General features: G+C 39.0%; 1 protein-coding gene across 1 annotated transcript in view; it reads left to right on the top strand.

Moving 5' to 3' along the window:
- The window catches only part of RSRC1 (arginine and serine rich coiled-coil 1), a 342,660-nt gene that overhangs the window by 131,562 nt on the left and 185,501 nt on the right, over positions 1 to 25,597 (top strand). The window lies entirely within an intron of this gene.

Raw genomic sequence — 25,597 nt, 5'->3', positions numbered from 1 at the left:
ATGGCGAATAGCGATATTTAAATATTTCTTGTAATTTCCTTTCAATGTGCACAAATCTGTGCACTGGGCCACTAGTCCTATATAATAAAAGCCTAATATGTTAAGCGTCCGGTTGTCCAGTTGACCATTCGGCCATTCAACCCATCAAAGCGTAATATGCTAATGATATGCTAAGGCCGCTCAACTGCTTGTTATGACATGCACTGACCCCCAGAGGGCAGACAGTTGATTGGTCGACCAGTCGCTATGACATGCACTGACCATCGGGGCAGACGCTCCGACCAGTAGGCTAGTTTGCTGCTGTGGTCCATCCAATCGGGACTGAGCGAGATGGGTTGGACACGCCCTGGAGTTCTCCCGCAGTCCTGCGTCTCTCCCCGGCCCCGATCGTGCACCGGTGGGGTCCCTTGGCCTGGCCTGCACTCTCTTGCATTCTGGGGGATGTTGGTGAGCTGGTTTCAGCCAGATCCCACAGGCCAGGCCGAGGGACCCCACTGGTGCATGAAATTGTATACCAGCCCTCCAGTTGGTTAATATGCTATTTAGCCTCCATGTGTTTGAATGTGTTTGAGTTTTTTATTGTAGTTGATTTCTAGTTTCTTACTATTGTGATCTGAGAAGATGCTTAATATGATTTCAGTTCTTTAATTTGCTAAGACTTATTTTGTGTACTAATATGTGGCCTATCTTTGAGAATGTTTCAATTATACTTCAGAAGAATTTATATGCTATTGCTTTAGGATGAAATGCTCTGCTAATACCAGTTAAATCCATCTGATATAGTGTGCCATTTCAGGTTGCTATTTCCTTGTTGGTGTTTTGTCTGGAAGATCTATCCAGTGATGACAGTGGGGTGTTAAAATCCCCTACTATGACTATATTGTTATCAATCTCTCTCTTAAAGTCAACCAAGATTTTCGTTATATACTTAGGTGCTCCTTATCTATATATATATAAAAGCCTAAGCGACCAGTCAACCATTCAACTGTTCTACTGGTTGCTATGATGCGCACTGACCATCAGGAGGCAGACGGTCAACGCAGGAGCTGCCCCCTGGTTGTCAGTGCACTCCCACAGCGCGAGCACTGCTCAGCTGATCAACAGGTGCCTGACACCCGGCTCATGGCTGGTGAGCGCAGTTGTGGTGGCATGAGTATTTCCTAAGGACACTCCTCCTATGCACCTCTCCCCATCTGACCGGACCAGGACAGGGATCTGGACAGGCATCAGAATTGACTGGGTCCCTCGGCTGCTTCTCGGTCATGGGTGCGCCAATATCACCTTAGGATGGGTGCATGGTGACCGAAGTGGAGAGGCAGCGAATCTACCAAGCAGTGGTGGCAGCAGGTGCAGCGGGGCCGGGATGAATGGGAGTGACACGGCACCTGGCCCAGGCTCGGTTTCCTCCCTGGCTGCCTTCTGCTTCGAGCACTACTACATCCCTTGGGGGATCTAGGACTGCCGGTTCTGCCGATCCCCGCAGGCCAGGCCAAGGGATCCCACCGGTGCACAAATCCATGCACCGGGCCTCTAGTTAGGTACATATTTGTTTACTACAGTTATTTCCTCTTTTTGGGTCCATCAATTTAGTATTCTATAGTGTCCTTCTTTTGTTTCTTTTTATGGCTTTTGTTTTGAAGTATATTTTGCAGACATAAGTATTGCTATATCAAAATTTTTTATTTATTTTGATTTGCATGGAATATTTTTACCCATCCCTTCCACTTTCAGCTATGTGAATCTTTTGTTCTGAAGTGGGTATCTTGTACACAACATATTATATGGGTCATGTTTTATTATCTATTTAGCTACCCTATGTCTTTTTATTGGAGAAAATAATCCATTTACATGTAAGCTTATTGTTGATAGGTACTTATTTATTGCCATTTTTTCTTTATATCTATGTTCCACTCTCCCTCTGTTTCTTCTTCTTAAAGCATTCCCTTGTGTGGCTAGTTGGATCAAGCTCTACATTTATTTAGACTTGTTTTGTGGCTTAACGTATGATCTATTCTGTAGAATATCCCATGTGCATTTGAGAAGAGTTTTCTCCTTTTGGATGGAATGTTTTATATGTATCTATTAAGTCAGTTTGGTCTAATGTGTTTGCTTACTGCTGATGTTTTCTTATTGATTTTCTGTCTGATTATCTATTCATTGATGTAAGTGGAATATTAAAGTCCCTTACTATCATTGTAATGCTTTCTCTTTCTCCCTATAGGAATGTTAATACTTGCTTTATATATTGAGGCTCTTCTATGTTGGGGGTACAACTATTTCAAAAACTATACTTTCTTGTTGGATTGACTCTTTTACATTATGTAAATGTCATTTATTACCACTTATTAGAGTCTTTGTTTTAAAGTCTATGGTGTCTGATATAAATATAGTTGTCCCAGCTTTCTTTTGCTTTCATCTGCATGAAATATATTCTTCCATCTCTTCCCTTTTGATCTGCATGTGTCTTTAAGCTGAAATGTAGGCAACATATAGATGTGTCTTGTTTTTTATCCATTCAGGCACTCTGTGTTTACTGATTGGAAAATTCAGTGCATTTACTTTTTTTAAAGTTTAATACTCACCCTTGGATATCTTTATTGATTTTTAGAGAGAGGAAGGGGGTAGAGAGAGAGAGAGAGTGAGAGAAAGAGAAACAGAAACATCAATGTTACAGAGAACCATTCATTGCTCCATTGCCTTTCATACACACCCCAGCTGGGGATCGAATTCGCAACCTAGGTATGTGCCCTGTCAGGGAATTGAACCTGCGACACTTTGGTGTAAGAGGCTATACTACAACCAACTTAGCCACCTAGCCAGGGCTAGTCCATTTAAATGTAAAGTTTTTATTCATAAGTATGTATTTATTGCCATTTTGTTTTCTGGCTGTTTCATAGTTCCTCTCTATTGCCATTTTATTCCCTTGTTGTTTGATGATTTTCTTTAGTGGTATACTTAGATCCCTCTCTCATGATCTTTTGTGTTTTTGTTTTGTGTTTACCATGAGGATTACATATGACGTTCTCTCTAAAGCAGTCTATTTTAAGTTGATTGCAAGTTAAATTTGAGCACATTCTATAACTGTACATTATTATTCCCTCCCCCACAGTGTTTTCTGCATCTTGTTACATTTTACATCATTTTATCTTGTGTGTATTCCTTTTCTATTGTAGTCATAGTTATTTTTACTACATTTTTCAAGCCAGTGAGATTTGCCCATTCTTTTCAGTTTAAAGGAGTTTCTTTAAAATTTGTTGTAAGTTCAGTTTAGTGGTGATGAAGTTTTTTAGCTTCTAGTCTGGAAAACCTTTTGTCTCTTCTTTTTTTATAGTCTTTCTTTTTTAAAAAATAATTAAATTCTTTATTGATTAAAGTATTACTTAAGTCTCCTTTTTCCCCCATTGACCTGTCCCTGGGGGAAAACCTTAGCACTACCCCCAACCCTCACCCCCCCAACCCCCGCCGTCTGTGTCCATTGGTTATGCTGGTATGCATGCATACAAGTATGGACAGCCTATTCGATGCTTCTTTATCTCTGTATCTATTTTTGTTCATCAGTTTATGATGTTCATTATATTCTATAAATGAGTGAGATCATGTGATATTTACCTTTCTCTGGCTGGCTTATTTCGCTTAGCATAATGCTCTCCAGTTCCATCCATGCTGTTGCAAATGGTAAAAATTCCTTCTTTTTTTACAGCACCATAGAATTCCATTGTGTAGATGTAGCACAGTTTTCTAATCCACTGGTCTCCTGATGGGCACTGAGGCTGTTTCCAAATCTTAGCTATTGTAAATTGTGCTGCTATGAATATTGGGATGCATATATCCTTTCTGATTGATGTTTCTGTTTTCTTGGGATATGTTCTTAGAAGTAGGATTACTGAGTCAAATGGAAGTTCCATTTTTAATTTTTTGAGGAAACACCATACTGTTTTCCACAGTGACTGCATCAGTCTGCATTCCTATCAACAGTCCAAAGGGATTCCTTTTTATCTGCATCCTCTCCAGCACTTGTCATTTGTTGATTTGTTGATGATAGCCATTCTGACAAGTGTGAGATGGTACCTCATTATTGTTTTGATTTGCATCTCTCAGATGATTAGTGACTTTGAGCATGTTTTCATATGTCTCTTGGCCTTTTTCGAAAAGTGTCTATTTAGGTCCTTTGCCCAGTTTTTTTTTTTTTTTTTGGAATGTTTATCTTCCTATTGTTAAGTTTCATGAGTTCCCTGTAAATGTTGCAGATTAAACCTTTATTTGAAATAGCATTGGCAAATATATTCTCCCATGCCGTGGGCTTTCTTGTTGTTTTGTTGATGGTTTCTTTTGCTATGCAGAAGCTTTTTATTTTGATGTAGTTCCATTTGTTTATTTTCTCCTTAGTTTCCAATGCCCTAGGACAGTGGTCGGCAAACCACGGCTTGCGAGCCACATGTGGCTCTTTGGCCCTGGAGTATGGCTCTTCCACAAAATACCACCTGCGGGTGCGCATGTACAGTTTGATTGAAACTTCGTGGCCCATGCGCAGAAGTTGGTTTTCGGGCCTGGGTGAGTCTATTTTGAAGAAGTGGCGTTAGAAGAAGTGGGGGGTATTGGTTGGTCGGGCAACGGGAGACATGGTGCAGGCATGCCATGGGATATGCAGTGCAGGCAGGCCGCAGGATACGCAGCGTGGGGGAGGTACATTGTTTTGAGGTACATTCGCTGAGGTCTATCCCTTCCAACTCTCCCATCCACACTCGTCTATCAAACAAGTATACAAGATGAGTGTGGATGGGAGAGTTGGAAGGGGTCGACCTCAGCGAACGTACCTCAATCAGATTTAGGACGTTTTTAGCAAAGGCCAGCTTAGGAGTACCCTAATTAAGTTAATAACAATGTACCTACTTATATAGTTTAAGTTTAAAAAATTTGGCTCTCAAAAGGAATTTCAATCATTCTACTGTTGATATTTGGCTCTGTTGACTAATGAGTTTGCCGACCATTGGAATAGAGTATTCTTGGATTCAGTCTCTTGCTTGGCATCACTCTGTATACTTTCTTCCATTCTTTTCTGGCCTGATGTGTTTCTGTTGAGAAATCGTTTTGTAATGGGTGATTCCTTGTAGGTAACTCTCTGTCTCTCTCTTGCAGCCTGTAATTTTCTCTCTTTGTCATTAATGTTTGCCATTGTATTTACATCATATCTTGGTGTGGTTCTTTGGGGTTCATCTTGTTTGAGACTCTCTGTGCTTTTGTGACCTCCCCCCAAATCAGGGAATTTTTCTGTTATTATTTCTTTAAATAGTTTTTCAAATCCTTCCTCCTCTTCTTGTTTTGACACCCCTATTATATGTATGTTGCTTCATTTCATGTTGTCCCAAAGCTCCATCAGGCTCTCCTCCTGTCTTTTGATTTTTTCCCCCCCATTTGAAGTTCAGATTGGTTGTGTTTTGCTTCCCTATCTTCTAATTTGTTCATTTGGTCCCCCTGCTTCTTCTAGTCTACTGTTAAAAGCTTCCATATTGTTTTTTATTGTAGCTATATCACTCTTTATTTCCTCCTGATTCTTATATAAGTTGTTGATTTTCTCATCCAGCCGCTTTAGGAACTGTATGACCCTTACCCTGAATTCTTTTTTTTTTTTTTTTTTTTACATATTGCATGCCTCTGTTTCATTTAGTTCCTTTTCCTTTTGTTTCCTTTGGGAGTTGTTCCCTTATCTTCCCATTTTTGTCCTTATCGAAGAGTCGAGGCACCGAATCACATGGGGACTGTGGCTGAAGTGGCTGGCTTGGGGAATGGTTGAGCTCTCTGAGACTCACTGGAAGGTCCAGGAGCCTGGTCAGTTGGGGCCTTTGGCTGAACTAGTAGGCTTGGTGGGAGGGGAACATTCTTTAGGGCACACAGGAGGCTGGAGTCCCAGTGTCTTTGGGTCTACAGATGAGGGAGCAGGTCTTTGGCCGGACTGGCTGTAGGGTCTGGTATAGTTTCTGAAGCCAGTCTGGGTGGTGGTGAGGCTGGGCTCCTAGTCCCAGAAGCTTTCCCCTTCAAGAGTGCATCGTTTCGGTGCCACAGCCAGTTGCCCCAGGAGTGATTCTTAAAGCTTTTTCTTGTCTGTGATAGGTCTCCCCATGTAGTAGAGCCCGGTCTGCTGCCCCTGAGACTCCTGTAGGATCTAACTGTCACACACAGACACACACACACACACACACACACACTACAGTTCACTCCCTCACTTACACTCTCTTCCTCACTGCCATCCTGCTGGCCACCATCTTGACTCTCCTATTTCAGCAGTTTTTATGCATAGAATTTTTTTTTTTTTTTTTTTTTTGCTGATGTGGGTGTATTTAAATTTAGTATAGTTACAGTAAAAGTTTTGCTGTTTGTATGTAGGAGAATTAATTTTCCCAGTTAGCCGTTTCTGATTGCCGAGATTTCAAATAGAAATCCTGTTTTTCCGGAGAACCAAGATGGCGGCATAGGTTAACGCCGGAGTTTGCTGCTCTGAACAACTACTTCAAAAGTGAAACCAAGAAACGGAAGGGACATCACCCAGAACCACAGGAACGCTGGCTGAGTGGAAGTCCTACAACTAGGAGGAAAGAGAAACGCATACGGACACTCAGAGGAGGCGCAGTGCTGAAGTCAAATTCTGAGGTGCGGAGCGCGCGGAGCGGGCTGGCGGCGGAGGGCGCGGTTGGCGTTTTCAATCGGGAGGGAGTCGCAGACTCTGAGCTCCAGATACGGGCGAGTCTTTAGGGACCCAGACTCAAACGGGAGAAGCGGGACTGTCTGGCTTCGGTCAGAGAGAGTGCAGCTTTCTCTCTGAGCTTTGCAGCGGGTGCTGGGACTCAGAGAGGCAGAGCCCCTGGGGACAGGACTGAGAGCCGCCATAACTGCCCAAGCCCTGCACACAGGCATTTGCCGGATAGCCTCAGGCAAACGCCAGATTAGCACCTCCCTAGAGGACAGAAGTTGTCTCACTGCAGACACAGCTGATTCTCATAGCCACTTGGCCTGGAGGTCAAACCCTCCCTGGAATTAGCTACAACAATCAAGATTTAACTATAAGACTTTGAACAAAGACCACTAGGGGGTGCACCAAGGAAGCATAACAAAATGCGGAGACAAAGAAACAGGACAAAATTGTCAATGGAAGATATAGAGTTCAGAACCACACTTTTAAGGTCTCTCAAGAACTGTTTAGAAGCCGCCGATAAACTTAATGAGATCTACAAGAAAACTAATAAGACCCTCGATCTTATATTGGGGAACCAACTAGAAATTAAGCATACACGGACTGAAATAACGAATATTATACAGACTCCCGACAGCAGACCAGAGGAGCGCAAGAATCAAGTCAATGATTTGAAATGCGAGGAAGCAAAAAACACCCAACCGGAAAAGCAAAATGAAAAAAGAATCCAAAAATGCGAGGATAGTGTAAGGAGCCTCTGGGACAGCTTCAAGCGTACCAACATCAGAATTATAGGGGTGCCAGAAGATGAGAGAGAGCAAGATATTGAAAACCTATTTGAAGAAATAATGACAGAAAACTTCCCCCACCTGGTGAAAGAAATGGACTTACAGGTCCAAGAAGCGCAGAGAACCCCAAACAAAAGGAATCCAAAGAGGACCACACCAAGACACATCATAATTAAAATGCCAAGAGCAAAAGATAAAGAGAGAATCTTAAAAACAGCAAGAGAAAGAAACTCAGTTACCTACAAGGGAATACCCATACGACTGTCAGCTGATTTCTCAACAGAAACTTTGCAGGCCAGAAGGGAATGGCAAGAAATATTCAAAGTGATGAATACCAAGAACCTACAACCAAGATTACTTTATCCAGCAAAGCTATCATTCAGAATTGAAGGTCAGATAAAGAGCTTCACAGATAAGCAAAAGCTAAAGGAGTTCATCACCACCAAACCAGGATTATATGAAATGCTGAAAGGTATCCTTTAAGAAGAGGAGGAAGAAGAAAAAGGTAAAGATACAAATTATGAACAACAAATATGCATCTATCAACAAGTGAATCTAAGAATCAAGTGAATAAATAATCTGATGAACAGAATGAACTGTTGATTATAATAGAATCAGGGACATAGAAAGGGAATGGACTGACTATTCCTGGGGGGGAAAGGGGTGTGGGAGATGCGGGAAGAGACTGGACAAAAATCGTGCACCTATGGATGAGGACAGTGGGTGGGGAGTGAGGGCGGAGGGTGGGGCGGGAACTGGGAGGAGGGGAGTTATGGGGGGAAAAAAAAGAGGAACAAATGTAATAATCTGAACAATAAAGATTTAATTAAAAAAAAAAAAAAAAAAGAAATCCTGTTTTTCCTTTAAGTATTTTTCCTGAGTATAAAAGTAATATTTGTTTATTAAAAATAATTTGAGGATTATAGAATAGAGTAACAGAAGTCAATAAAAATTACCCATCACCTCCACTCTCACCAAAAGTACTTGTTTACATCTTAGTGATAATAATACTTTTTTTTCAGTGTTTGTGTTTTCACAAAATTGGCTTCATACGCTATATACTTCTAATGTATCATTTTAAAAAACATATTAGTATTTTCCTGAAATATTTTTAATTAACATAGAACATTTTTTCCCATCATATGATTATTTCTGTTTTTAATTTCTTTAGTCCTCAGTGTGCAATCCTTACCATATTCAGTCCTTTGTCTGATTTAGTGAAGATCTCATTGTCAGTAACATCATGGTATGATAGTTTGTACAAAGTTATTTTATATTTTTGTTTATTTTCTTAATAATTTAAGAAGTAGATAGATTTGGTTAAGAGTACATGTTTCTTATTTGCATTCTTTTTTTAAAAATCTTTATTGTTCAAATTATTACAGATGCTCCTCTTCCCTTCCCATAGCTCCGCTCTACCCAGTTCCCACCCCAGGCCCTCGCCCCGCCCCCACTGTCCTCATTTATAGGTGTAAGTTCTTTGTCCAAACTCTTCCTGCACCCCCCCATACCCTCTTCCCCCTGAGAATTTTCAGTCCACTCACTTTCCATGCCCCTGATTCTTTTACATTCACCAGTTTATTCTGTTCATCAGATTTTTTATTTTATTTTTAGATTTACTTGTTGATAGATATGTTTTTGTTGTCACTTTGTTGTTCATAATTTGTATCTTTACCTTTCTCCTCTTCTTCTTTTTCTTCTTCCTTCCTCCTTCCTCCTTCCTCCTTCCTCCTTCCTCCTTCCTCCTTCCTCCTTCCTCCTTCCTCCTTCCTCCTTCCTCCTTCCTCCTTCCTCCTTCCTCCTTCCTCCTTCCTCCTTCTTCTTCTTCACCCTTCAGCATTTCATATAATACTGATTTGGTGGTGATGAACTCCTTTAGCTTTTTCTTGTCTGTGAAGCTCTTTATCTGCCCTTTAATTCTAAATGATAGCTTTGCTGGGTAGAATAATCTTGGTTGTAGGTTCTTGCTATTCACTACTTTGAATATTTCTTGCCACTCCTTTCTGGTCTGCATAGTTTCTGTTGAGAAATCAGCTGACAGTCATATGGGTATTCCCTTGTAGGTAACTAACTATTTTTCTCTTGCTGCTTTTAAGATTCTCTTTGTCTTTTGCTCCTGGCATTGTAAGTATGATGTGTCTCAGTGTGGTCCTCTTTGGATTCCTTTTGTTTGGGGTTCTCTGCGCTTCCTGGACTTGTAAGTCTGTTTCTCTCACCAGGTAGGGGAAGTTTTCTGTCATAATTTCTTCAAATAGGTTTTAAATATCTTGCTCTCGCTCTTCTTCTGGCACCCCCATACTTTGGATGTTGGTACGCTTGAAGTTGTCCCAGAGGCTCCTTACACTATCTTGATATTTTTGGATTCTTTTTTCTTTTTGTTATTCTGGTTGGGTGTTTTTTGCTTCTTCGTATTTCAAATCTTTGACTTGATTCTTGGGATCCTCTAGTCTACTGTTGAATCTCTGTAAATTATTCTTTATTTCAGTCTGTGTATGCTTAATTTCTGACTGGACCTTTAACTTTTTTTTATTTTTTATTTTTTTTTATTTTTATTTTTTTGGCATTCTCACTAAGATCCTTGAAGGTCTCACTAAGTTCCTTGGAGGTTTCTAGAAGATTCTTGAGTAACCTTATAACTGTGGTTTTGAACTCTATATCCAGTATTTTGCTTTCTTCCATTTCTTTCAAAATGTCTCCGCATTTTGGCTGCTTCCCTGTGTTTGTTTCTATGTATTGGGTAGCTGCTAAGTCTCCTTGAGTTGATAGAGTGGCTTTGTGTGGTAGGTGTCCTATAGGGCCCAGTGGCTCAGCCTCCCCTATCTTCTGAGGTGGACACTCTTGGTCCACCCTTTTGTGAGCTGTGTGCCCAGTATTGTAGTTGAGCCTTTATTGCTGTTGGTATCACTGGGAGGAATTGACCTCCAGGCCAATTGGCTGGGAGGACCAGCTGTGTCCTCAATAGAAGAACTGCTGTGCAGAAGACACCCCTATGGGGCAGGACTTGCTTCAGTGGGGCTTTGGTGCTCACTGAGTCTGCCCTTTGAGTGTGTCACTTATGGATGTGAATAATTGTAATCTGGTATCATTTTGCTCCGACCACTGAGTACACTGGCTCTTGGATCTCCAAGGAGGTGCAAAGTCAGCCACTGCCTGGGGCCACCCAGCAGGAGCTACAGAGAGATCTGCAGATTCCTCCTCTTTGTATCGGGTTCGGAAGTGCCCAGACGAGGCTTAGCTCTGAAGCAAGGCACGCTGCTGCTGCTTGCCTTGGGCCTTCTTTTTATAGCTTTGAGGCTCCCTGACACAGCTGATGCCTGTTTGACAGGTTTTAGGCTGAGAAAAGACAGGCCATTCATATGCAAAAGCTGCTACACAGGGCTTAGGTGCCGTTGTAAATTGGGTGGGGCTGGGTCTCAGGGAATCACCTGGGCAGAGCAAACAGCAATGGCTGCCAGTCAGCCCTGCACCAGAGAGGTCTCAGCGCAGGAACAATGACCGCTGCAAGCACCTCCATCTGAAAGAAAGCTACCTTCGCGTTCCTGCCCTGATACCAGACAGTCCAGTTTCTCCCCGTATGTGTCTGGGTCCCCCAGAGTCTCGCCCAGAACTGAAGTTCAAAGCAAGCAGGAGCTTGTATCTCCCTCCCTATTACAAAAGCAGCACACCTGGGTGCCAGCCCATTCTGCGCCTCCTCACCCCCTACCAGTCTCAGTGTGCTTTCTTCTTTACCTCGCTGGTTGTAGTACTTCAACTCAGCCCACTTTCCCGCGGTTCTGGATGATAGTTGTTCGGTCTTTTAGTTGTAATTTTGATGTGGCTGTGAGAGGCAGCAAGTACAGGTATTTACTTATGCCACCATCTTGGCATACACCCAATAGCACTGTGTGGAACTTTATTTCCCAACAATCAACTTTAAAAACAGTATAATATAATCTTATAGAAAAATTTCCAAACAACCAAACTTATTTTGGTAGGCAAAACAAACAAACTTATTTTTGGACTAAGGTTTCTTTTTAAGCTATTATTAGGGTTCCACATTTTTTATAGAGTAATTGATCATTTATATTTTGTTGATGAATTGCCATCTGATTTCCATTGTTTATCATTCTGTTTGTATTGCTGTTCAGCTTTTAAATATTACTTTGTTTTTAAGGAGCTGTTTTTGAATTATGGATATTAATTTCAGATACGTCTAATATATTCAAATGTCTTCCCAAATGATATATGGAAAATTATTTTATCAATTTACCTTATTTTAACTGTGATAAATTAATACAATCATCATTAGTTTATCATGCATGATAAATAAGGATTATCTTGAAGAAAGTTTTAATCTCAAAATTTGAAGCATATAAAATATCTCATTTCTATATGCTAATTAAATTCCTTTCTCTACTGTCTTATTCTTTGGGTAATAAAGTTTATTTTCTCTAGCTACCGTGCTTTGTAGTATTTTTAGCAAAGACTTTTTTTTTGTTTTATTTTTAATGGGTTACCTTAATGAAGTATCTGTTTATTACTTTTGATATTTTAAAGATTTCTGAACAAAAATTACAACAAAATAAAAACACATTTCTTGACTTCTAATGTAATTTATGGAAGACTTACTATAACTGAGGAAATTAAAAGGAACTTATTTTGGAATGCCAATTCATTGACAAGTATTCAGAAATTCAAATAAGTACTTTGGCCAACATGAAAAAATTGTGCGTGTTATATGGTAATAATTTGAATTCTTTATTACATATTTATTCATTTAAGATAGGTAAAATAAAATTTACATTTGTTAGAAACATATTTTGTGGCATAGGTGTTCATATATTATGTTGAAAGATTGGAGTGGACTCAGGCTATCATTTTTCAAAAGCAAAAGCTCTGTTTGCAAATAAATATTCCTGTAATTTAAAAACTGCATTTGTGTAAACAGACCATTTAATTGTCAAGTATCAGTGTAAGGAGAGGATCACTGCATACATAATTCAGGACACAGGTTGCTTGTTGGAACCCTGTGTGACTCTTTATAAAGCTTTTGTGCTAGGTTTCAAGCACTCTTCATCACTGTTCCAGTGGTTGATCTATGGGAGATGCCTCATACACCCTGCTGTCTTTGCTGCTGTGTTTGCTTAGAGCTAACCCCAGGGATCTAATGAGGGAAAGATTTGCAGCAGGGCAGCTTGAAGCTGAAAGATCAAACGTATCTACTTTCTGAGTTAACCATGATCCTGGAACCCAACAAAAGGATCCGGCACCCCTATCACAATGTTAGATTCTAAGAATTGTGCTCTGCAGATAGCCCTGTGTTCGCGAAGTTCTTTAGGAATTTCTACTGTTGTCACCAATTGGTTTTAAATTGCACATTGTAATCATGCATTTCAGTCTTAATTTATTAAGCATAACACAATACTCACCATTGACTTGATACATTTAACATACCTGTTACCAAGGTTTTAAAATATGGAATAATAAAATTGGCTCAGTATTATCATCATTTTACAATACCATGTAGTTGTGTGTTTTTTTTGTATAGTGGATTCAACACAAGCCATTTATGATGTAAATGTTCTAGTTTTGGAGTATAACTTAAGTGTTATTAATAACTTGATAACATAACATTATAATTTTTTCATAATGTAAAACTTTAGTTTAGATACTGTTTTTAAGTTTCAATAGTAATGACCAAGAGTATCTGATAATGTAAAGCTTTCTGAATTACTTTCCCATAAATATTTTACTTTACTTTTTTCTTATTTATTTTAAAAATAGAGATATTTTCTCCTTTTTGAGTCTAAATGACTAATTAGAGCAGAGCTTATATTTTATTTGCATAGAATCATTTTAATAGAGAATTTTTGTTTAATGTGCATTGATAATTTAGAAAATGAAACTGGTTTTGCACTTTTCTCATATGCCAGTTTTTTGTGTGTTTTTTTAGGGATTAAGGGCCTGAAGGAATAGAGGAAGTGAATGGACACCGATGTTTCAAAATATCTCATTTTGCCTAAAAGCAAGTACCGGCAGATAAATGCCCATAAAGGGATTTCTTTCTTAAGCCCCGTGGATTTTTCCCCGCACAACTTTTTGTGTGAGTTAGAAATGAAAACCATTCATCTAGTGCCCCAAAGAACGGCCTTATTGAATGGAATAACAGTGTAATGTACCATTGAAGGCAGGATTGAAAGTGATTATCTTGTTAACTCTTGACAGTTACCGCCAGCTTGAAATGAAACCGGCAGGCTTGATTTGCAAATGAATTAGAGCTTTTTCATTTTGTGCCAGGATCATCTTTTTATATTCTGATATGACAGATGCTATGTTCCAGGCTTTTGTTTTTCTTCATTTTTATACTTGCAAATAAAAAACAAAAGATTATGATAGTCATTTTATTTGCATCTTTTTCTCTTGGAGTTTAGTCTTTGTATAGAAGTTTTTAATCTTATATTTTTCAAAAATTTGTTTAAGACTATTGTTTTTGTCCGAATTAAATTTGATTAATCTAAGTATAGTACTAATTGGGTGAAAGAGAAGAATTTATTGGCTTTTAAGAAGTAGAAAGTTACCCACAAACAGAATATTGTAGTAGTAAAAACAGAAACTTCTGGCAAACTTTAATAGAATTAGATCTTGGCAACTATTTTGATATAACTTCAAACTTGTAGAGAAGTTTCAGTACAAGAAACTCCCATGTACCTTGTACCCAGATTCATTAGTTGTTTATAGTTTACCCCCATTTGTTTTATCAGCTTTCTCTCCCTCTTTCTGCCTTCCTCCTCTCTCCACACACATATTTAAAAATGTTCTTTTTCTGAACCAAATGGAGAGTATATTGGAATTATTGTTCCCCATAAATACTTTAGTGTACATTCTCAAAGACATTCTCTTACATAACTACAAGCACTGGCTTTTGAGAATTCTGAGAAAAAAATACATATTTTTGTGTTTTTAAAAATTCTAGTATTAGTAAGAAATCAATGTGCAGGGTTTTTTATTCATGATGTCATAATACTTCTGTTTATATACTTTAATCATATATGTTAATTATTATAATTTTAGGGCATTATTCATATATAACTTATTAACCTGGCCTTTTTTATACTTGTCCAAGTAGTTTTTAATATTGGAGGGTTAACATACTAGTATTAAAACTGGTATGTTACATTTGATATAAATGTTCAAAGTAATAATTAACATGCCCCCTATTTAAGTAATAATACATTTCCCATTAAAAAGAGACTTTATTTACACAGACAACCAAACATACACTCATATTCTTGTGGAATATTAAATTAAATATCTTTAAATTACTCATAAGAATTCAAAATTTAAGGTTTTGTAAGTCTTTTTTCATTGTAAAGTTATATTTTGTTCTGCTGTACAAATCTTAATAAAATTTGGAATTTAAGACTAAGTTATTCCTCATTTTACCACTATAGCTTTTCAACATGAGGTTTGGCACTGAGTCCTATTTAATATAGTGGGAACTCCAGGCGTTCATAACATGTATTTTGTTGACGTGATCTCTTGAGGAACTTTATAAAAATGCCACTTCTTTAAATACAAGAATAATTAGTACAATTATTTCTTTTGTAATAAAAGTGTATCAATGAGAAAAATGGAATTGCTTTGGTGAGATAGCATTTCACTTAATTCAAAGTTAGTGTTCTCTATTATCAAAATTGATAACAAATGTATGTTAATGCCGATTGGTAATGACATTTTAAATAGTTAATCTTTGAAGATTTTTTTCATGCTGATAAGTACTACTGAAAACTGATCACAATCCACAAGCATATGATTTCAGTTGAACGCCTAGTATAAATTTCTTTTCTTCATAATTTCATAGATATAAATTGTTCTCACTGAAGATCCTTTTTACCTTTTTTCTTAGGTCAAAGACTCACCTTTTCACCTAAAGGGAAAAATTTATGGCTTTTCTTTGTCCTGTCTAAATTACCAGCATTACTATTCTTGTGTTATCTATACTAATAAAAGCCTGGGTGGCCCTCATGTGTGATGTCGTCACAAGATGGCCACTGCAAAATGGTCGCCACAAGATGGCCATCACAAGATGGCCATGTGCACAGCGGAGGTGGGGATCAGCGGCCGCTCTGCACGGTGAGGCCTGGGGGTCCCGCGGCTCTGTGTGGCGTGGAGGAGGCCGGTCCCTGCGTCTTTGCCGCCTCGTGTGGAGGAGGCGGGTCCTGGCAGAGGAGACGGGTTGCAGCAGGGGCAGTTGTGGGCAATCAGGCCAGCAAGGGAGGGCAGTTGTGGGCAATTGGGCCGGCAGGGGAGGGCAGTTGTGGGCGATCAGACTGGCAGGGGAGTTGTTAGGGAGCAATCAGGATGGCAGGCAGAAGCAGTTAGGGGCAATCAGGCAGGCAGGCAGGCGAGCAGTTAGGAGCCAGCGGTCCCAGATTGTGAGAGGGATGTCCTAGATTGGAGAGGGTGCAGACCAGGCTGAGGGACAACCCCTCCCCCCTGCACATTTTGTGAACCAGGCCTCTAGTTAAGTAATAATAATGGCCCCCAGACACAAGGGAATATACACATCAGTGGGGAAAGAATGGAACAGCACATGATTTCATCGTGCTGCTAAGAAAGATGGGCAATTAAACTTTTTATTTATTTCTGAAATTTTCCATTTAATATTTTTGGATCAAAGTTTACCGTGAGTTACTGAAACTGTGGATTGGGATGGAGGTGATTGCTGCATATATTTTTAACCACCATCGTATGTAACATATTTTAGTATATGTCACATCAGGTTGGTACTGAATTGTTGTTTTTCAATTTTACTGAAAATATTCTCATTCTACTATGTAGACATGGATACTAATTCTTCAAATTCAGCATTGACACCTCAAATGAACAATAACTGAGCAGTATTGCTACATCTGTGGATTTATTAAGAACCAAGGAAATTCATTCAAAATTATTTGCCTGGCCTTAGAGTATTGATGATATTTCCTACGTCCTCAACTTTTCGAGCAACTATTCTTGTTGAAAGGCTAATAGTTTTAAAAAAACTGTTTTCTCCAGACACATTCCTTCAGCTACTGCAGCCAAATGTGTTTTAATGAACTCATCCTTGTTAAATTGCTTTCATTGATTGGCTAACAAATACGGAACTCAGAAACTCATTTTTCTTTTTGATAAGGACTTCTGTTTGTGATGAGATATGCATCCATTTAAATATTTTAATATTTCTGATTGTTACTTTCCTGTGAATTGGAAATATTGTGAAGACTTTTTAGTTTGATAATGTCAACGTATATTGTATTCTTTTAGTACAGCTATAGAGTCATCGTATAATAAACACTATGCATTGTTATTTAATTTGATAAAATAAGTTACACTCCACTGAGCCTTAAAAGCATGTCATTTGAAGTCCCCTTTTCTCTTCTGGTTTTGACATAATAGTTGTACACTGGTATTAAAACAAAAATTAAATGTCATATTAAAGCATTTCATGAAGCCATTGAAACTCTGTTGAGTTTTGTGCTCTGAGGAGCAGTGCAAACCATTGAGACACCCACATGTGACCTCTATTGCAACCACTCAACTTTTGTTTTAATGCTAATGCAGCCATCGAAACAAACAAGAATGAGTGTGATTTTGTCCCAACAAAACTTTATATATTGACACTAAAATTTGAACTTCAATAATTGTCACATTGTTTACTGACACCTGATTTGAACTTTCAGCTCAAAATAAAAGTTGGCAATTCTTTAAATTCTCTTCTGGACATCAAATACTACTAATAAATGTTTGGTGGAAAGTGTTCATGAATTGAAAATGTTATCTTTTATTTTGTGCAGGCAAATATAAAATCACTTCTTAATAAACTAACTTGTAGAAAATCTTTATTTGTATTTTCACTTTATATGAACTAGGAAAAACAAATTTTTGTTACATGTAAGACTATTTCAAGCCTCCAAGACTAACCACATGCCATTTCCTCCTGTCTACATGTAAACTGTCCTTATTGAACTTAGATTCTTTTAGAAAAGACTGAAAGTAAACAGACAAACATAAATTATGTAGGAATGTTGGGTAGCTTATGTAATCATTAGAACTGTAGTAAACCAGGCTGTGAAAATGAATAGGAATTAAGACAGCTACATCATGAGCTCAGTCTAGTTAGTATACAGGCACTGGTACCATCATCACCGACATTGATGCCACTGGGGGAGGTTGGTTGGCTGAACGGGGGGAAGGTAGTTCTATTGTTACTGGCAACGAGAATAATCTTTGTATTTGTGTCTTTAATTTACTCTTGATTCAGAGTTCCTATCATAATCCCTGTCTTCCTGTATTTGGCACTTTTCTATTTAAATCTCACCAATTTGGAATAGTATTCAGATTCTGCTTAGCTTAAGAAACGAGAAATATACTGGGGAAGGTTATAGTGTGTGAGCATAAAAGTGAAAAGTGATGAAGGAAGAATTCCTTGAGTTTCTAAACTAGAAGTTGTTGTTCATTCTTACAGGCCCATGTATTATCTCTTCACAGTACTTTAAAAATATTATTCATGTTACAATTTCTAATTTATAGACTTGTCTATTAATTGTTTGTGTGTTTCATGTCTGTCTGTAAGCTCCTTTCAACCCAGTCTGCTCTTTTTTTATAATTGTACTAGAGGCCCAGTGCACAAAATTTGTACACGGGTGAGGTCTCTAGGCCTGGCCAGTGATCAGGGCCATTCGGGGCCAGGCCAGTCAGGGCCGAGCTGGAGAGGAGGCGATGGTCACCAGACTGGGCACAGAAGGAACGGATGCTGGATGCCAATGCCGCCATTGCTGGCGCCCCACCACCACGTGGTTCCCCACCTCCTACTTCCTCCTTCCCTTGCCACTGCACCGCCACTGTGGTGGGCGGGTGGCGGGCTGATTGGGGCCTGCCGACCAGGAGAAGGAACGGGACATGAGAGGTTGGTCGCTGGCCCCAAGGAGGGAGCTGGCCCTTGGTCCCCCGGGAAAGGGGCCGCAAGGAGGGACCACGGGAGGTTGGTTGGCTGGACGGGGGGAAGGTAGGGACCACAGGGGGATGGCTGGCCAGGGTCAGTTGGCTGTGGGAGCATTGAGTGTCTGCCCCCTGGTGGTCAGTGTGCTCCCACAGGGGGAGCTCTGCTCAGCCACAAGCCAGGCTGTTGGCTGCCAGCACAGCGGTGGTGGCGGGAGCCTCTCCCGCCTCCTCAGCAGCACTAAGGATGTCCGACTGCAGCTTAGGTCTGCTCCCTGCTGGTAAGTGGACGGACATCCCCCGAGGGCTGCCGGGCTGCCTGAGGGATGTCTGACTCCCAGCTTGGGCCCGATCCACTAGGGAGCGGGCCTAAGCCAGCAGGTGGACATCTCCGAGTGGTCCCAGACTGCAAGAGGGCATAGGCTGGGCTGAGGGACCCCCCCTCCCCCCCCGAGTGCACAAATTTTTGTGCACGGGGCCTCTAGTATATTATAAAAGAGACTAGAAAGTAAAGAGATTGACTCCTGGGATTTTGGCTTGAGCAACAGGATGAAAGATATGACTCCCTTCTGAAATAGGAAATACTGAAAAAGATCAAGTTTGAAGGAGGAACTCAAGATTTCAGTTTTGGATCCATTGAATATAAAGTTTTGGTTTTGATTTTTGAGACATTCAGATAGAGATGTCAAATAGACAATTGGATAAATGAATCTGGAGCATCTGAAAGCTATACATTTTTTTTTGGTCATTTACCTATAGTTTTCTATTAATGCTGTGCATGAGGACAAGAAAGGTTAGTAAGAAAGCATGGCACAAGATGAGGGCCTAGAGCCTTGAGGAGCTCTAACTTTTACTGGCTGAAGAGAACAGCATGAACCTGCAAAGGAGATTTGAGGAGCACTTTTTTGAGAAAATGGGAAAATTGAATGAAGTAATATCGTAGAAGACAAATGAGGATGCAGTGTTTGATAGTATCAGGGTGGAGGAAAGAACAGATAATTGAAGGACTGAAGTACTTGAAGAAGCCAGAAGAGCTGATTTTAGAGTCCATGTGGCGGGAATGACCTTTGTTAGAAGGAACTTCAAGCATCACCTTTATGAATTATTTCCTGGACTCTGGTACCCACACTTTCCACCTCTTCCCCACCCTCTGAGTCCCCTATCTTGTACTCTTATGAAATTAGAATTCTAACATAGCATTTATAATATTTTATTGTGCTATTTATTTTTATGCTTTTCCTAACGAGACCTTCCAATTCTAATTTGGTGAACATTAGCATATGTTAGTGATATAAATAAAAATTTTTATTTACCATATCTCAAGACATAAAGACTTTTATCTTTAACCAAAGGCCTGGTGCACAAAATTCGTGCACTCAGGGGGCGTCACTCTGCCTGGCCTGCACCCTCTCTCAGTCCAGGAGTCCTAGGGGGATGTCCGACTGATGGCCTAGGGCAGGGGTCGGCAAACTCATTAGTCAACAGAGCCAAATATCAACAGTACAATGATTGAAATTTCTTTTGAGAGCCAAATTTTTTAAACTTAAACTATATAGGTAAGTACATTGTTATTAACTTAATTAGGGTACTCCTCAGACTTAGGAAGAGCCACACTCAAGGGGTCAAAGAGCCGCATGTGGCTCACGAGCCCCAGTTTGCTGACCACAGGCCTAGGGGAGTGGGCCTAAGCCGGTAGTCGGACATCCTTAGCGCTGCCAAGGAGGTGGGAGAGGCTCCCGCCACCGCCACTGTGCTCGCCAGCATTGAGCCCAGGTTCTGGCTGAGTGGTGCTTCCCCTGTGGTAGCTCACTGACCACCAGGGGGAAGCTCCTGTGTTGAACGTCTGCCCCCTGGTGTTCAGTGTACGTCATAGTGACCGGTAGTTCTGCAATTGGGTCGAAACCAGCTCTCCGACATAACCTGAGGGGTCCCGGATTGTGAGAGGCCACAGGCCAGGCCGAGGGACCCCGCCAGGGCACCATTGCGGCCAGGGAGGCATGCAGGAAGTTGGTCAGCTGAGGAGGGACTGCGGGAGGGCTCCAGGGCATGTGCGGCCCATCTCATTCAGTCCCAATGGGCCAGACCCCAGCAGTAAGCTAACTTACCAGTCAGAGCGTCTGCCCCCTGGTGGTCAGTGCACATCATAGCAGCTGGTCAATCGGTCAACTGTCTGCCCCTTGTGGTCACTGCACGTTATAGCGAGTGGTTGAGCGGCCTTAGCCTATCATTAGCATATTATGCTTTGATTGGTTGAACAACCAGACACCTAGCATATTAGGCTTTTATTATATAGGATATATAGCTTTGACATTGCATACCAAGGATCTATGCTTATAAAAAACTTTGTGTGGTAACAAAGCATAAGGTCTACTTAAACACATAATTAATTTGAGGGATAAATATGTAGAAGCCATATAAAATAATTACTAAATATTAAGTGCTAGATTGTGAAGAATTTTTGTTAGGGCAATGCATTTACCCTCGGTAGCCATAGATTTAAATGTTCTGTCTTTTCAAAAGGGGCCTGTATGGCCCCCATTGCATATGTCCTATGAGGATGATGTTCAGGAGCGTGTAACTTAGCTGGTGAAGGAGGCCAGCTGACTGCTCAGCATTGTATCTCAGAGTGGCTTGGTTTCCTTCTGACCTTAATGTATTGAAGGGTCTGCATAGTAATGATAATGTTGATAATAATTAGAAATATATGCTAAGTATAACCTGCTAATCACTTTGCATTTTTATTGCATTCACAATTTAGGACATTTAAAAGTTCCTGTTACTTACCCATTGAATGTCAAAGAGTGACTGTTAGTTTAGAGGTGTAAGAAATTACTATCAAAATAGTAGAAGTGGGAGTTTGGTTCTTGAAGGTGTAGTGAAGAAGAAAAGGTAGAAAAATATATGAGCCAAATCATGAAGGTAATAATAAACTGGTCTGAGAAGAGGTACAATTTGAATAGTAGTACATTATTGGCCAGATATTGTAGATTATAAAGCAGGCAGACACATGAACTTGGGGTATGAAGACACTGATGCTAGGTAAAGAAGAATATTACAGGAATTTTCGTGTGAAGTGATAGGAACCAAAACTAATATAGACAAAATGGGGAAGTAAGGGAATGTGGCAGAACTTGAAACAACCTGGATTAATTATTGAAAGATTCACCATTTCCGTTTATATCATGCGTGTGGATTTGACTATGTCCATTATTTCTATTCTAGTTCTATATTCTACAACTCTAAATTGAATTTATCTTTCTTATATAATCATGTACCTAATTTAGGAAGATTTTATTAGTATTAAGCACTATAATTGGTATAAAGATGAACAGATATGTAGATTGAATCTTTTAAATGAGCACCGAAGATCACAGGCATGTACACACATAATATATGAGTAAGTTTTTTAGGGCTATAGTGAACAGGAAAAGTAGGGGCTGAATATAGACCCAGCCTTATATTACTTAATACGGCAGGCAGCATTTCTATTGTAAAAGAAAAAAAAATGAGCTTTGATTCCAGATAGAGCATTTTTGGCCATTTTAGCAAGTTAGTTTTTACTTTAAGCTATAGATACTTAATTTACATAATGAAGTTACTGTACTCATAGAGCTGCTGTGAAGATTTTTAAAAAATACTTTTAAAAATTGGACCACAGTAAGATATTTTCATGGAAGAAATTTTAGAAAACGGAAGCAAAGAATTAGAATGAACATAAAAATCAGTTGAAATCCCACTGTTAAATACAGCTAACATTAATTTATAACTTTTTAGTTACACATATGTACTCAAAGGGAATATATGCATGTATAAAACTATTCTTAATAAATATGACATTGTACCATTCTATAATATGCTCTTTTAAAAACTTAATATGCCACAAGAACATTTTCATGGAAATATACAACTACATCATAATTTTTTTATTTTTTTTACATCATACTTTTTAATGGCGACATGGTTTTCTGTTTGGTGGATATTGCCATATTTTATTTCAGAGTTTGCCATTATTGGGTATTTACTTTGTTCCCAGGTTTTTGTCTTTTTTTTGTTTTTTGTTTTATTAAATACAATGTAGTGATTAATATGGAAGTAGAATTTTCAGGTCAAATGCTTTATGTGTGTTATTGAGAAATTTTAACATTTTCAAATTGCTCTGTGGAACACTTGTATTATTTCTGTAGCATCTGAGGGTACCTGATTCCCCACACCTTTTCCTACACTGGATATATAATCACTCATTTTCATCTTTGCTTGTCTGCTAGGTAGAAAATGGGATTTAGTTTTATCTTGCAGATCTGTGTCTATAATATTTCTCTAAATGTTCATTAGCAGATTTTTCTTTTTGTGAATATTTTGAGAATTCATGAGAGTTGATCATTAAGGGTCAGTTATTCATTTTTACTTAAATCCTCACCCCTTTGCAGCCTCCTTCCCAATCATGGTTCCAATTAAGGAGTAGGAGAATATTGTAAAATTTTGTTTCATTGTTAAAGTTATAGTTTTTAGAGATTGACAGTAATAAATTCTCTCCATCAAAATTTGGACAATGAACTCAGGCTGCCAGGTTTCCAAACTGCCTTTTACCAGCTGAGGGGTTAACTGTGGTATCTACTTAACCTCTAAACCTCAGTTATTGAATCTACATGTAATATGGATAATAATTTTGTCTTTATAATAAAGTTATAAGGATTAAATGAATTCATTTTTGTAAAGCACTCACTACATTGACTGTTGCATACTGTTAACGTTTCTTCAGAGGTAGAATCTCAAAGAAGGTTAGTTTATTAGATATATATGATGAAAGATTTAAGTGCTAGGAAATGCAGAGAGATCTTTAGGAAATGGCAAATAGTTTGACTTGGGCAAGAATCTTGAATTTTATGCTGAGGAGTTTATTTTCATTCACTATGCAAAGAAAAATTTTAGTAGTTTTATTTCCTACCACTATTAGGTGGTCACCTGATTAACATCACACCTTAATTTTTTGTTTCTGGATACAGTATCACTGTAGTTACATAGGAAAACATTAGAAGGAAGAGAAAAAAATACCAAAATCCTATTTAATAAAGAGATAATATGCAAATTGACCATCACTCTAACACACAAGATGGCCAGCAGGGGAGGGCAGTTGGGGGTGACCAGGCCAGCAGGGGAGGACAGATAGGGTCAGCCAGGCTTGCAGAGGAGGGCAGTTAGGAGTGACCAGGCCAGCAGGGGAGGGCAGTTAGGGGCAATCGGGCTGGCAGGGGAGCAGTTAGGCATCAATTAGGCTGCCAGGGGAGTGGTTAAGGGGTGATCAGGCTGGCAGGCAGAAGCAGTTAGGGGCAATCAGGCAGGCAGGCGAGTGGTTGGGAGCCAGCAGTCCTGGATTGTGAGGGATGTCCGACTACCCGTTCAGGCCCGATCAACGGGCAGTCGGACATCCCTTTAGGGGTCCCAGATTGGAGAGGGTACAGGCTGGGCTGAGGGACACACACCCCCTCATGCACAAATTTCGTGCACTGGGCCTCTAGTACTTTAATAATTGAAGAATTGAGTAATCAATTTTTGAGTTGTAGAAAGTTTGCTATTTTTAGGAAAAATATACATGTTGCATTTTTTCTCATTATATTTGCTACCTTCTATTTGGGATTGTTGACTCTCCATTGCATATTAGATAGATACTGCTTTTATGAAGTTGTTGGAACATAATTTTTATGATTATGGACTTTCTTGAAAGTAGAAATGTATTTTTAATTGTATTTAAATTTAAATTATAAACAATGTTTCTTTATATTTAAATATAAATTTGTATTTATACTTAATGAAAATATAATATATAAATTTAAATTATTTAGATTTAAGTACTGAAGATGAAATATGCTAGTTTATTCTTTTAAAAAAATTAAATTTATTGTGGAGACATTAGTTAATAGGATCATATAGGTTTCAAGTGTACATTTTTATGATACATGATCTGTATATTGTATTGTATGCCCACTACTCAAAGTCAGATTCATCTTCCGTCCCCATATATTTGACCCCTTTATCATTTACAGACTCCCGAACTCCCTTCCCTCAGGTAACCACCTATAGTTGTCTAGGTCTGTGTTTCAAGTTTTATATCCCACATATGAGTGAAATCATATGGTTATTATATTTTCTGACTTATTGAATCTCAGTCCTCCAAGTGAAATAAACCACATCCTATTCATAAATGACACTTAAATCAGTGATAGTTATTCTTTTTTCACATTCCAGTTTTGGTTCTTTTAGAAAAAAAAATCAGAAATAATCCAAATGTCCAACAATAATGAGTAATTTAACTTATTGTTACATCTGTGAGCAGAATAGTATGATAGTATGTAAACAGTAAAATTATTATATGTAAATATATTTAATAACACCAGAAAAGCTGTTTTTAAGTAGTAAAAAAAAATTTAAGCTACATAACAGAAATCAATGATGGTCTCATTTTTGTAAGAAAAAAAAAAAGTACATTTATGTGAATGCATAAAAATGGAGGGAAAACCTAAAATATGTTGAGGTATTATCTTTGGCTGGTGGAATTTCAGGTGATTTTTATTTTCTTAGAACCAGACATAATTTTGAAATTTTCAGGGCCCCTGCTATTCCATATGGCACCTTTTCAGATACTAGCAAAAACCGTCCCTTCATCCTGTGGCTGCAGTACCGCAACAGGATGCACTGCTTTGTTAGGGCGTATAGCTTTTATCTTCCACTGCCTGGTTAGGTTTTTCTTTCTTTTTTCTTTTTTTCTCTCCATAATGAACAACATGCACAATTGTACATGATGGCCCTGAAAACTTACATAATAAAAATTATTTAAAATTACAGACTAAAAGTAACATGACCTTTTAATGCATCTACTCTGGGCAGGCTACTCTTCTTACTTGACCTCTGCAAGTGACCTTTGAGCCTACTCTTCCTGCCTATTCTTTTCTACTTACCCACTCTGCTCAGATGCAATCAATCCTTCAGGATGCAGCTAAAATTACCCTCCTCTTTGAAATATTTTTCAACCACTCTAACACATATGGCAATTTCATCTTCTTCTGAACTTCTCTTGAACTAGGTTAAGAACATGGATTGAAGGGATCAGTGGTGAATGGGTTGCATCTTACCTACTAACTCCAAATGACTGGCACTGACTACTTAGAGC

Source organism: Myotis myotis, unplaced genomic scaffold, assembly GCF_014108235.1.
Source record: "Myotis myotis isolate mMyoMyo1 unplaced genomic scaffold, mMyoMyo1.p scaffold_m19_p_2, whole genome shotgun sequence".
NCBI lineage: Eukaryota > Metazoa > Chordata > Mammalia > Chiroptera > Vespertilionidae > Myotis > Myotis myotis.
Note: the sequence above shows the minus strand (reverse complement) of the source record. Positions and strands in the feature narration are given on the sequence as shown.